The sequence below is a fragment of the Rhinolophus sinicus genome, chromosome 9 (genome assembly GCF_057876585.1).
Source record: "Rhinolophus sinicus isolate RSI-liver-muscle chromosome 9, RSI-T2T, whole genome shotgun sequence".
In the NCBI taxonomy this organism is placed as follows: domain Eukaryota; kingdom Metazoa; phylum Chordata; class Mammalia; order Chiroptera; family Rhinolophidae; genus Rhinolophus; species Rhinolophus sinicus.
The window spans coordinates 19,390,454-19,403,325 of record NC_142509.1 but is presented as its reverse complement, the minus strand read 5'-3'; the positions used below and the strand labels follow the sequence as shown (position 1 = coordinate 19,403,325).

Sequence of the window (12,872 nt, the reverse complement as noted above, 5' to 3'; positions counted from 1 at the left end):
CGTGCTCCAGAGCCACCTACTGACAAACAAAACCTCTCCTATCAACCTGCAACTGAGTTCACTCCCATAAGTGCCCAGGCAGAGAAATCATCCATCAAATACCACCAATGACCAGGGTAGCAAGGCAGCTCAGAAAGAAAATGAAAAAGCTACGGAAAATAAACTTAGAGACATGAAATCCCTGAAAATTTAAATGACTGAAACTTCAAGATGACAGTTCTGAAAAAATCTCAACGAGATGAAAGAAAACTCAGACAGGAAGTTTCATGAACTCAGAAATAAAATCAATAAACAATGAAATAAAATCAGCAATAAAATCAACAAACTTTACCAAAAAGACTGAAACTTAAAAGAACAAAAAGAAATTCTGGAGCTGAAGAACTCAATAAAACAGACAAAGAATGAAATAGTGAGCTTAGGAAATAGAGCTGACAAGATGGAGGAAAGAATTAGTAATATCGAAGATAGAAATCTGGAAATGATGCAGATGGAAGAACAGAGAGACTTCAGAATTAAAAGAAATGAAAGAACACTGCAAGAGCTATCTGACTCCATTAAAAAGAGCAATATTGGGGGCCGGCCTGGTGGCTCAGGCAGTTAGAGCTCCATGCTCCTAACTCCGAGGCTGTCGGATCGATTCCCACATTGGCCAGTGGGCTCTCAACCACAAGGTTGCCAGTTCAACTCCTGGAGTCCTGGAAGGGATGCTGGGCTCCGCCCCCTGCAACTAAGATTGAACACGGCACCTTGAGCTGAGCTGCCACTGAGCGCCCAGATGGCTCAGTTGGTTGGAGTGCGTCCTCTCAGCCACAAGGTTGCAAGTTCGACTCCCACAAGGGATGGTGGGCTGTGCCCCTTGCAACTAGCAATGGCAACTGGACCTGGAGCTGAGCTGCGCCCTCCACAACTGATTGAAAGGACAACAACTTGACTTGGTAAAAAGGCCTGGAAGTACACACTGTTCCCCAATAAAGTTCTGTTCTCCTTCCCTAATAAAATTAAAAAAAAAAAAAAAAACTGCAACGTCAGAATAATGGGTATACCAGGAGAGGAGAAGAGGAAGGGAACAGAGAGCCTCTTCAAACAAATAGTCAAGAGAACTTCCCAAACCTATGGAAAGAACTGTATCCTTGTATCCAAAAAGCAAACAGAACACCTAATTATCTCAATCCTAAAAGGCCGTCTCCAAGGCACATTGTATTGAAACTGTCAAAAATTAATGAAATCACATGGTTCTCTGCTTTTTCTGTCTGACTTGTTTGACTCAGCATTACTCTCTCAAGATCCATCCATGTTGTCACAAATGTTCCTATATCATCTTTTCTTACTGCCGAATAGTATGCCATTGTGTATATATACCACAACTTCTTTATCCATTCATCTATCGAAGGACATTTTGGTTGTTTCCAATGACGAAGGAAGAATCTCAAGGCAGCCAAGGAAAAGAAGATGGTAAGATACAAAGGAAAGCCCAATAGGTCATCGTCGGATAGTTTTCAGCAGAAACTCTACCAGTTAGAAAGGATTGGAATCAAATATTCAAACTACTGAAAAAGAGAAATTACTAGCCCAGAATAATATACCCACCTTAGTTACCCTTTAGATCTGAAGGAGAAATAAAGACTTTTCCAGACATAGAGAAACTGAGGAAATTTTCCACCACGAGATTTGCATTGCAGGCAATACTGAAGAGGGTTATTTAACCTGAAACAAAAAGAAAAAAGAATATAAAACTGTCAGTAAGATGACTGACAAATAGAAGCAGGAAATTGCAACTTTATTCAGAATAGGGCACTATACCCTTAAACATAACACAAAGGTTAAAGGACGTAAAAACATAAAAAAGAAAAAGAGAAAGAGTAGACAATAGATACTGAAACTCCGAAATGAGCTCACAGCATAAAAAGGGGTAATTCGTGACAACGAAAACATAAAAGGCGAGAGAATAAAGGTCTGAATTTACAAGGAGGAATGGAGATAAGATGCATGGAGAAGAAAAAGGACCACCTGTGTATATGAAACTTTCTTTTACATAAACTTAATGTTAACCACACAAGAAAATCCAGTGTGTAAAGTTTCAGTTATAAGGAGAAAAAAAATTTTTTTTTATCATTCCATGTTTTTGTTTTAATTAGTATCAGTTGTACAAAACAATGTAATAGTTAGACGTTTACACCCCTCACAAAGTAATGCTCCCTCCCCCAATATACTACTCCTGTGACATCACATACAGCTGTTACAATTCCACTGATTCTGTTCCCTATGCCGTACTCCACATGCCAAGCTGAATAATATTGAATGTCAACTATAATTTAGTATATATCTAAGAAAAATTTTGATGGTGGCTCCCTAGGGATGGTAGTGAGTGGCCACTTGCCCATTTCCACCCCTTGATTCCCAGTTTCATGAATCCTGCCTATGGGAGAAGCCTGGCTGTATATTAGGTGCTGACTTAGAGCACATACAACCTCCTGGAGGACATTGCCTCAGCTCTAAAAGGTTGCCACCTACCCAGGCCTGGCACTGAGTCCTGGAAGGTCCTTCCATCATCCGGTCAATCCTGCTAGGTCAGAATGATGAGGAAGATTCTAAGACCAGTGAATTCCACGAACATGGACCAGTTGCTGCTCTTCATTTGCTGTGAAATGACTTCTTTGGCTAGAACCCTATGTGGAATTCGATAATGCAGCATGAGAAATTCTGTTAGTCCATGGATAACATATTTGGCAGAAACATAGCTGGCAAAGAAGGCAAAAATTTATCAATAGCAAATGTCTAATTCAGGAAGAACAAAGCAGTCCCTTCCAAAATGAAGCAGATCTAAGGTACTCAATCTGTCATCAGGCACCTGGCTGTTCCCCAGGGAATGGCATCTTATTTGGAAACTCGGTATTGGAGGTTTCTGCTGTTGGCACATGGAACACGCAGCAATGGCTATAGGCAGGTCAGCCTGATTATCCAGTGGCTGACTTGTAGTCGAGGGCTTCTAGTAATGCACCACTGAAGCTGTGACTGTGACTAAAACAGTAAAGAAAAAAAGGCTAAATAATGTAGGTCACACATTTCACAATTAATGTCAATTGTATTTTGTTTGTTGTATTAAAAAAATATGGATATCAAAGTGGACCTTCTAAGAGGCATATATAGTGAGTTTGATAACAAGTGTCTCATCAACAATCAGAAAAGAATTGATAAAGTCAGTATTCTAAAATCAGGATTGTATTTTCAAGAAAAAACAATTTAAATTATGTTTGTTAGGATCTGAGCTTACGTCTTTGAACATCTATAAAATGTCTTGGTTACTTGCACACAAAAACCCCTGTTTTTTTAGATTTATAAATGGTTAAAAATTATTTATTATTTTTGTTATGGAATTCTTATTGGATATTTGGGGAATAATAACAGTTTTCAAATTGATGTTTTTGCTTCAGTCAAATAAGTTCTTTTAGAAAATATGAACCAATTTTGCCAATGAATCTCCAAATATTAAAGGAACATAATAATTTGGTAGGCAGTTAGTTGCTGGAAGTCTTTAAGTATGCCTGGAGTATGTGAACATAGGTATGTGAATCTACTTTATCAACTATAAATTTAATGAAATCTAAAACCAGATCGAGTATTTTGAAAAAATTTAGTCTACATTGAGATGTGCTGTAATACTAAGTACATATTATATTTCAATAAAAGAATGTAAATTGTCTCAGAAATCATTTTATATTAATTACACGTAGAAATGATTTTACAAGTAATTTCTAGACGAAAAAGTCACAAGAGTCTCACGTGACTTTCCTTGCTCCAGGCCTAGACTCGCTCAGAAGAGAGGTATCTGCAGAACTTGGAGCACAGGAAGCCACATCTGAGTTCTCCTCCACCAGCAGGGGGCAGCAAGGCTGCAGGCAGGAACGTTACAGAGCAGCTGGAGCCGCCAAGTTGCCCTAAGTTGAAACGGGCCTCAGGGGAAGGTAACTGGTGTTCAGGGCCCATTCTTGGACTGGCAAACTGAGACATTCCTTTTTATCCTTTCTGACTCAGAGACAGGTTCTGATGGCCAGATGCAGACAGAAAGAGCTCCCAGAACACTGACAGAGACAACAGGCAACATGAGTCCCTTTCCTGGAAAATGTGTCTAAGAGGTGAGGTACTCATTGCTACCTGTGGGGTCCCAGGAGGCTGAGCCCTGCACCATCTCCACCACAGCCTGGATCCCTCTCCTGCTCACCTTGCTTTCTCTCTGCACAGGTGTTGCTTCCCAGTTCCTGCCAGCAGGCTCAGCCCAATGTTTCCCTAGGCTAAGCCACCATTAGCATATAAATATGAAGACAGGGGGAGACACTGGGGCAAGAGAGATGGAGAAAATGGGGTTGGGCTTATTCAGTTTACTTGAGCCCTGGGTCCTACTCCAGCTCCATCCTAGATGTACCACTTCCTCCTCAAAGGGGATTAGTGTTGGCCTGCCCGCCCTCATGACTCAATGGATCTGACAGTTCTAGCTGCATGGTCCTTGGTGTCTAATGTTGTTCGTTGCCTAGGAGATGTTTTACAAGAGACGTTTAATTTTCCCCTGCAGGTGACATAGATTTGTGCCAAAACGCCATGGTCTACATTGGGATTCTCCTATAGAGCTTGCCGTAAAATTCACAATGTGTCCACCCCACCACCAATTCCTCTTGACACCATAGAGTCTGCTGGACCATATGGTCCAAATTGCCAGCCGTTCATTACACCACTGACTGGACCTGCTGCAGAACCTCCCTGCCCGGGACCCCCACACATTTTGTAACCTCCATCAGTCCTGACGTTGGACCTGGAGAAACGTCCTCAGCTGTGAAATACACCGCTTTCAGGGCCAAGTGTGCGCCTACTGACTCTGGGCTTCCTACTTCACGGTGAGTTACAAGATATGCTAATTTGTTCTTTCTATTGGATTAGGTGGTTCAGCATTCCCCAAACAACACCAACAAAACAAATATTTCAGCCAATGTGGAGGGCATAGGAAGGTGAATTGTAAAGAAATTTCCATGTAACTGAATGGAGTGCCAAATTGCTGTTTTCTTTCATATCTGGAGCCATGTTGGCAAAAGCTGTTTAGAACCTGAGCAGTGGGATCTCAATCCACATCTGGACAGAGGACGCCCCTCAGCTTCCAGCAGCCAGTGCGGAGGCGCCACCAGGGGGCAGCAGAGAGTCGCCTGCCAAAGTCCTGGGCATCAAGGTTTTAAAAGCATCCCTGCAGATCATAACCTGCAGGGAGGGTTAGTATCTATGACGTAACATCTGAAGGAAAGGTTGTCATTATTTTCTCCAGTATCATCCTTGACAGTGATGTACACATTTTCAGACTCCGTGGCATTCTGATCTGAATCTACGTAGTAAAAATTGCCTGTTTCTCTGACACAAGTTCAGGCACTTCAGTCCCCCCAGACACACACATACACACGTACACAGTCATGCTATAACGTTGTCACTGTCCACAAATGTTTATCTTCCCATTTTTGCACCCCCTCCTGTGCTCTGAGACCCTCCTGTCCTGTACACACAGCTGCTTCTCATTCCTGGATGAGTGCCTGGCACGTAACAGGTGTTCAAAGAGCTTTTATTGATGGACTTAATTAAATTAAGATGTCTAAATTACTTAATACATTTCCCAAGCAACTAAAAGCAACCTAATTATTACAAACCTTCGCTAGATGTGCTCTGGGAGGTTGCAGCTGTTCTGATTCTTATAAAGCTTTTATTTTGAGCACATGATCCCTCCCTGGCCCTGACTGTACACTGGGGATACTGAGGCACACCACCTGTGACCTGCCCAGGAACTATCACGAAACACAGAAGCTTACAGCACTTTGATTATTCCTTGTGTGCTTGGCAACTGAAAATTGTCTTCAGTTTCTGTGCTCAGGAGCTGTGAATGGTGTAGGAACGAATCTGACCCCTGTGTAAGTCTCCCAGTGCCACCTGTAGAATGACTTCAGAAAAGGCAGACAATTCACATCTGAGCTCTGATGGGGCCAGACCAGTACCAATATCTGGACAGAGTCTGAGTTGGAGATTTTGGCCCCAGGCTATCGTATCAGCAGAAGAAGGATTCCTTGGGCTGAGGGTGGGGTCTGCAAGTTCCACCCCTTCCCTCCCTGAGCCCCCTGAGGCTGAGCTCTTTTCTGAAGCCACAAAGCTCTTCAGGCAGCACACCTGAACCCGGCTGATTTACATACCCAGCAGCTCTCTCCACTAAGGGGATAAGAGAGGCTGGGAGGAAACCTGCTCAGCCTGAGAATCAGAGTTCCTCCACCATGGCCTGGACCCCTCTTCTCCTCGGCCTCCTGGCTCACTGCACAGGTGCTGCTCCCGGGCTCACACCCAACCCCAGTCCAGGCCCATGGGCTACTGAGGCTTAGACTGATGGGACGAGGCACCTAGGGCCCAGAGAACGACTGGAGCTCAGTCCAGACCAGGCAGGCGGGGGGTTCCTAGAGATGAGCCCCTTCACTGGAATCCAACCTTTCCTCCTCTTCTTTGCAGGGTCTGTGGCCTCCTATGAGCTGACGCAGCCGCCCTCGGTGTCAGTGACCCCAGGACAGACGGCCAGGATCACCTGTGGAGGAAACAACATTGGAGATAAATATACTTCCTGGTACCAGCAGAAGCCGGGACAGGCCCTTGTGCTGGTCATTTATAGTGATAGCAACCGGCCCTCAGGGATCCCTGACCGATTCTCCGGCTCCAACTCGGGGAACACGGCCACCCTGACCATCAGCGGGGCACGGGCCGAGGACGAGGCTGACTATTACTGTGCTGTGTGGAACAGTGGTAATGCTCACAGTGACACAGGCAGATGGGGAAGTGAGACACAAACCCCTGTCCCAGTCTGTGTCATACTATCCTCAAGCTCTAATAGAACTGGTGACGAAGTCATGAGCAGGTATGGCCCAGGTCCCCAGATCTGAGATCCCCAGGCTGCCCCTCCTCCCAGCCCTCAGGCAGCTTTGCAGAGGCTGGAACAGGAGTGGATTCAGGGCGGCAGGACCAGGCTGTCCTGGTGTTGTCTGGACCTCAGTGTGAATTAGGGACAGAAGGCCTTGGTTGAAAAACACAGGGAGATATCTGTGCAGTGGTAACGTCCCTGCACTTCCCTATGAGGGTCACTAGGCCACTCCTTCAAACAACTGTCCAGTATTACACCCACAAATATCCCTGCTCAGCTGAGCTCCTGAAGCCCCAGACTCTCACGACAGCCCTGGATTCTGAGTGGAGAAAGCACTGGGGTGTCCACTTGTCCCTCTTCTGTCTCACGCACCCCCAACATTGCTGAGGACCCTGGAAGCTCTCAGTACCCTCACTGGGAAGTGATACTGGTTCAGAAAGGGGCCTCCCACGTTCTCGCCCTTCTCAGACAGGTCAGGATAATGACCACCTGGGGCCAAGGTCCCCAGGCCCTGCCTCAATTAGGTCGACTAAAAGGTGACAGTGAGTCCACGGGAATTGGGACCGTCCCCTCCTCCTACAACGTGACCCAGCAGACACACAACCATGGTGTGAGCTACACAGTGGGTGCTGCCTCACTTCTACCCTCCTAATCGTGCACAAGAATCTCTCTTTCCACCCACCCTAACCAGAAATATAGAAAGTAATTCTGTGAAGTACAGTTCAGCCTGTCAACGTTGAAACTTAATAAGCTACTACAGTGCACACTTGTCACCATAAAACCCACTCACATTTCCACAAACCACATCTTTCCAAATTAAAGAGATAATGGTATCCATGCAATCGTTTAATATTAAAAAACTACCCTGTGAACAACCACAAACATGTTCACCTTTTCCCACAAGAGGATGCAAAATACTATTTATCTGCTAGTGATATTTATTTTCTCCGGCTGATCCACATTTCCCTGCAATATCTTGGAATGTCAACACCAAGACATAAAGTTAACTATTTTTAACACAACCTATATTGGATGACGATGGGATGAGACCAGGGAAGAAATAAAAAATAGTTTATTAATATATAGCTACACACATTTCACAACAAGGACAAAATGCTTGCCGTATTTTAAGGATTCTTCCAGGACTCAGATCAGCTGGAAGAACTAACAGGAAGAAGTGGTTTCTAGCCCAGACGTTGGCTAAAGATTTTCCCCATTTCCCTCCCCCATCCCTGCCGGGTTCTACTACACTCAGAAGAGGTTATTATTTCTGGTTTAGGACCTGTCCTGTCCTCCTCTTCTTCTTCCTCCGCAGGTGTCTGTAGGAACATGATTCACCCCCTGCCAGCCCCTGCTCTTCTCTGCCAAGTGCACTCCCCTTCCTCGTGTGGGGCAAACAGGGGAGGGCCATGCCTGTGGGACCCTAGACAGACGGCTCAGGATAGAGACGCAGCAGCACCATAATCCCTGGCTTCACTACATGGTGGGTACGGGTGTGAAGGAGTGATTATAACCCTTCCCTGGGGGATCTCAATCCCCACGTAAACCATAGACGGGCTGGGAGCTGGTCTGACCTGTGTCAAACCTGTGTCAAACCTGTGCCTGACCCCAGCATCATCCTGGAGGCCCCTATGTGTGCTAAGCAGCTGCCATAAACCTTGATTTGTTATCTGGAATTCCCCCGACCACCCCGATGACACATCCTTTCTGCCCCCCCAAATTCTTATGAGAAAAATGTCACATTAGAACTGAACTGGTTTCAAATCATAGACACCTTACTGTCTTTCATCCTCAGACAAACCAGATTCGTCCCACAGGGCACTGACTCCCCAAACACACTTCCTGTTACTGGTTCCCCTTCCCATCCTGACAGCAGCCCAATAGTCACCTCCAGAGAGGCTGCCTCTAGTTTCTCACCGTGTAGGACCTGCCAGTAATTTTCATCTGATCTCTTTTCTATTAATTGTCTGTATATCACCAACCACTGTATGATTCTTTCTGTATCATTAGTCAGGAATGATTTTAATGCAAGAACACACACATGACAATCAGAGGCATAAACAGACAGGAGCCTATTTGTCTCCTGCAACAAAAAGTCTGAAATTAGATGGTTGTTCTCCAGGTGCTCACCCATTCCATGAGGGCCCAGATCTCTCTTACTGTCTGTTCTGTCATCCCTACCATGGAGGCTTGGCTTTTATTCTTTTTGGCTTAAGATGTCAGGATGGCTGTGGAAGTCCCAGCTATCACATCCGTATTGAAGAGGAAATGTCTTGCATAAATCCAGTCTATTCCTTTCCTTCATCAGGGCAAAGGTTTTTGAAAGAAGCCCAGCTGGTTGACACGTACTTCCCTTGTGCAGTGCTGGGTCACATGGTCAATCCAGGTTGCCAGGGACCTGGGAAAAGTACCAGTTTTCCAATAAACAGAGCGGGCAATGCATAGATAGAGATCGGTGGGGGCTGTCTTCTGGGGAGCAAACCCAGTGTGTCTACTACTCTGTCCAAACCACAGGATGGAAACTCCACTGAAGCAGAGACTGTGTCTTGTTCATGCTGAATTCCAGGATGGAATGTTTCAGACTAAGAGGATCTGAATAAATGTTTGCTGGGTGAATGTTCTCCTGTTTTTGGTGTAGTAGCCGTCACAGCCTCATGTCAGCTCTGCACTCACAGCATGAACCAATCAGCGCCATCCTCTGAGTCCTGTGTCCCCGGTGCCATATCCTGGACCACCTGGATGACTACTCATGGCCTTAGAGGTAGTATGTGCAGGATGCCTCGGTGGGCTCTGCGCCCTCCTGCTCCAAATGGGCAGGTTCAGCTTTTCATGGGTGACCTGAGCCCTCGTGTCTGGTCTGAAGCAGGCAGGGCCACAGAGGGAAGAGGATTTCCTCTCTGGTCCAGCAGTCGTGGGTGAGGGAATCAGGCCCTAATCAGTGGGATCTGAATCCACTCAGGGACAGAGGACGCCCCTGCGCCTCCACAGCCAGTGTGGAGTGGCCACCAGGGGGCAGCAGAGAGCCACCTGCAAAGTCCGGGGCATCAGGGTTTTAAAAGCATCCCTGCAGATCATAATATGCAAGAGGGGTAGTAACCACGACCTGACACCTGAAGGAAAATGTGTCCTTTATTGCTACAGCATCACCTTAGACAATGATGTACAAACTATTTGACTGCATGGCCTCTTGATCTGAATCTTGTAGAAATTGTCTATTTCTCTGGCACAGGTTTAGGTCCATTAATTCCCCTCCACACACCCCAGTCCGGCTAAAGCTCAGGTGTCCACAAAAACCGGTCCTTCCTGTGACCACACGTTTCCCATCTCCGTCCCTTTGCTCTGAGAGCCGGTGGTCCTACCAGGAGGAGAAGCTCCTCCCTTCCCTACCTCCCATCAGGGGGCTGATGCCAAATGTTTTTCTTTCTCTTTGTCCACTCCGGATGCAGTGCAGATATTCAATAACCTTTATTTGCCTTAATAAAATAAATGAAATAGTTTCCTACTTAATGTACTTTCCCCAGCAACTGAAAGCAATTTAACCATAATTAAATCTCACATGATGCATTCTAATAATTTCCAGCCAAATTTCATTCTCTTATGCTCAGTCCTTTCTCTTGAGCATATGACATCTCAATGACCCTACCACAAATGGGGATACTGAGGCACAGGACGTACAACCTGCCAGAACCTCACGGCCAAGGGCTGACACTTACAGCCCTTCAGCGGATCATTAGAAACTCCATGTGCATTGGTTAGGAATTTTATCTTTGGCTCTACAACCCAGGAGCTGTGATCTGGGGTAGGTGTGTGCACCTGGCTAAGCCTGCAGTGTCACCTGCAGAGTGAGGATGAGGAGCGTTCCTGCCCTGGGGACTTGCAGGTCAGAGGGGACTCAGTGTGTAAAGCTTCTGAAGGTGGAGGTAGCAAAGGACCAACATGTGAACACAACCACCAAACGCTTATGGACGACACACCAGGGTCCTGGGTGATATGAACCACCTCCCGCCTGAGACAGGGGGGAACAGAGGAAGGACCTGGAAAACCCAGCATCACCCTTTGATCCTGGCCACCCTCATGACAGGGCCACTTCACTGGGCGGTGTCTCAGGTTCCCAGAACAATGCAGCCCTGTGCTCTGCTGTGGCCAGGCCAGGAGCGAGGCCAGGACAGTCTGAGGTGGACACGTTGTCCCAACTATGAAACCAGCAAGAGAAGGAGGATCTCCTGGCTGAAAGTGGGGTCTGCAGGGGCCACACCACCCCTCCCAGTGTCCCTTGGGGTGAGTCCCTCTCTGAAACCACAAAGCTCCTCAGGCAGCACCCCTGACCCTGGCTGATTTGCATACCCAGCTGCTGTCTCCACAAGGGGATAAGAGAGGCTGGGAGGAAACCTGCTCAGCCTCAGAATCGGGGTTCCTCCACCATGGCCTGGACCCCTCTCCTCCTCGGCCTCCTGGCTCACTGCACAGGTGCTGCCCCCAGGCTCACCCCCACCCCCAGCCCCAGGGCTCTGGACAAGCCTGGCCCTGACTCTGAGCTCAGCAGGGCGCTCCCTGTGGGGGCAGGAGGCTCATGACCCTGCTGCAGGGTGAGGGTCGGGTGGGGCTGAACCCCCTAACTGTACTCGCTGGCTCTGTGTGAGCCCTGAGGGGCTGCACCTGCCTCAGAAGTGGGGGGTCTCATTTGTTCAAAGGCTCCATCCACCAGTCAGGTCCAATGTGTCACTGAGGATGAGATCATGGGTGTGGGCGCCGTGGGGGCCCTGAGAATCCCTGCAGCTCAGTCCAGGCCTGGCAGGAAGGGGTCAGGTGGGAAGGGGTCCTTCATCTTCAATCCCTCCTCTCCTATCCTCTCTTGCAGGCTTTGTGGCCTCCTATGAGGTGACACAACCGCCCTCGGTGTCGGTGAACCCAGGACAGACGGCCAGGATCACCTGTGGAGGAAACAACATTGGAAGGAAAGTTGTTAACTGGTACCAGCAGAAGCCGGGACAGACACCTGTGCTGGTCATTTATAGTGATAGCAACCGGCCCTCAGGGATCCCTGACCGATTCTCTGGCTCCAACTCGGGGAACACGGCCACCCTGACCATCAGCGGGGCCCGGGCCGAGGACGAGGCTGACTATTACTGTCAGGTGTGGGATGGTAATGCTCACAGTGACACAGGCAGATGGGGAAGTGAGACACAAACCCCTGTCCTAGTCTGTGTCACACTCTCCTCAAGCTCTAGGAGGACTGGTGACAAAGCCAGGAACAGGTCTAGCCCAGGTCCCCTGATCTGAGAGCTCAGGCTGCCTTCTCCCTGCCCCCTGGACCCCGTCCCTCCCCCCACACACACACACAGTGTGTGGGTCAGGAGTAGATTCAGGTCTGGTGGACAAGACATTCTTGGAGTTTCTGTCACATGTTGTGAGTTGTGGATATAAGGCCCAAGATGAAGGACAAAGTGATGGAATCATGTGTCCAGAGGAAACGGTCCTTGGAAAGCCATACAATGGTGACTGGGCCACACCCTGGAAAATGTTCTAGATTAAGCACCAGAACCTCCCAGTTCAGCAGCCCTGGGGTCCCTGGTAGCCTGGGATTCTGAGTGGACCAAACCAGTGCAGTGGTCACTGTGGTATCCACCTAGGTCCCTAGTCAGATCTCACACGCCCACCCACAACCGCTGGGACGCCCTTGCAGCTCACAGTGGTGCCCTCACTGGGAAGCTCCATTGGTGCAGAGAATTTCCTCCCTCACAGTTATGCCCTCTGTCTGAGTGTGACGCAGGCCCGGTGACGGCTGGATGCCATGATTCCAAGGCCCGGTCTCAGATCAGAACGACCTCACGGGGCCTCCAGCTGAGTCTTCAATTCTCACCACACTGCTGGTCTGCACATCTTGCCTCCATGCTTCCTTCCAGTGAGATCACCCCAAACTCTACTGCGTGATATTCCCTATGTCAGGGTG

The 12,872-nt window shown here is 47.7% G+C and overlaps 1 protein-coding gene, 1 pseudogene and 3 gene segments (V, D, J or C); all 5 read left to right on the top strand.

Annotated features, from left to right (window-relative positions):
* LOC109439166 (immunoglobulin lambda-1 light chain-like) overlaps window positions 1-12,872 on the top strand; it is a 556,184-nt gene that overhangs the window by 460,024 nt on the left and 83,288 nt on the right. The window lies entirely within an intron of this gene.
* LOC109439815 (putative non-functional immunoglobulin lambda variable 1-50) overlaps window positions 1-12,872 on the top strand; it is a 364,704-nt gene that overhangs the window by 277,315 nt on the left and 74,517 nt on the right.
* Window positions 1-12,872, top strand: part of LOC148757294 (immunoglobulin lambda-1 light chain-like) — a 150,457-nt gene that overhangs the window by 75,663 nt on the left and 61,922 nt on the right.
* LOC141569198 (immunoglobulin lambda variable 2-18-like) overlaps window positions 1-12,872 on the top strand; it is a 197,741-nt gene that overhangs the window by 138,920 nt on the left and 45,949 nt on the right.
* Window positions 6,182-7,574, top strand: LOC109439924 (immunoglobulin lambda variable 3-9 pseudogene; annotated as a pseudogene). Its single transcript, XR_016022459.1, has 3 exons — window positions 6,182-6,336; window positions 6,520-6,819; window positions 7,447-7,574. The product of XR_016022459.1 is annotated as an immunoglobulin lambda variable 3-9 pseudogene (transcript).